The sequence below is a fragment of the Chenopodium album genome, unplaced genomic scaffold, assembly GCF_948465745.1.
Source record: "Chenopodium album unplaced genomic scaffold, dcCheAlbu1.1 scaffold_332, whole genome shotgun sequence".
NCBI classification, from domain to species: domain Eukaryota; kingdom Viridiplantae; phylum Streptophyta; class Magnoliopsida; order Caryophyllales; family Amaranthaceae; genus Chenopodium; species Chenopodium album.
Window position 1 is genome coordinate 27,501 of NW_027665246.1, and position 1,240 is coordinate 28,740.

The following is a 1,240-nucleotide window of genomic DNA, read 5'->3' on the forward strand; positions in this document are numbered from 1 at the left end:
CACTAGGATTTTAACAGAGGTACTATATAAAGCTCTATAGGGGAAGGGTGGCAACTCAATGTTGAATAGCTATAATATAGTTATTCAATGTTGATTCCTTCTCCGGACCGGAGGTAGGTTGTGTGCATTGCCAGACGCTAGGAAGAATGCACACAAAAATCTCACCGGGGGCGAGGCGGAAAATATGACGGTGTCATAGCTTTGAGGCCCGGGAATGTTGACCTGGCCATATGCTTGGAACGATGCAGACGTGACCTCGAATCTATGAAGCCGATATCGTCCGTGTCGCCTTTGACCAATTGTCCCACCGTTGACGTTGTACTTTATGTTAGTTTAGGGTGTTTTCAACTATATTTTCTCGTAACGACTTTTTGTTGTTTCAGGAATCGTAGTTCGGGGATTCACTCGGCGAAGCAGTGGTACAATGCGACAAAATTCATTGATGGAGAACCTGTGTGAGTCTGGGGATTCCGACTTTTGTTACCATCGGGAAACCTGGGCGAACTAATGGAACACCGTCTGTTGTCTAATTTCGGTTGTCTACATAGGGTATCCGCGAAACGGTGAGGAAGAAGTGTTTAGGGTGGCTTGATGCGGACTATAATCAAATACGAGCGAGGACGAAAGTATTGTTGATTAGTCCAACTCTTGACATTTTGTGGCATGAAATCATCGCAGTAGCGAGTCTAGCCTGAGTTAACGATTGGAAATGTTGTTTTCACGTTTTACGGTGCTAGTTGAGGGATTCCGACGAATTCTTGCAGTCATATTTGTGGTTGTGGGTTGTACGCTTGGGATTCCTTGACATAGCGTTACGGAACACGTGTGAGTAGTGATCGGTTTTTTTGGCTGGCGGGCTCCATGCTTGTGCATCGAACCGCACGCTGATAAACCTCTTCAGTGTTTGCTCCAATGCGGTAAGCCTTGGGCGAGGTATGGTTTTCTGTGTTTTATTCCTAATGACGGTATTGATGTCCATGTAAATCTTTTGTTTCCGCCTGACATCCTTTTGGGTGTTTGGTGGACTTGTAGCTGGGTCCGTCCTCCAACCTCAACGGCGAAAATCAACCGTTGTTGGTCAGGTGTACGGTCTCTAGTTGTGCCCCGGGATGCAGAATGTTGAGGGGGAATGGGCGTTCATTCGTCACATACCTAATTCAGCGTTTTACGCTAAGCACGAACGACGTCCGTGTACGAGTTGACTCTTCCCGTTAAAAGGGAGAGCTCATGCGTGCCGGTG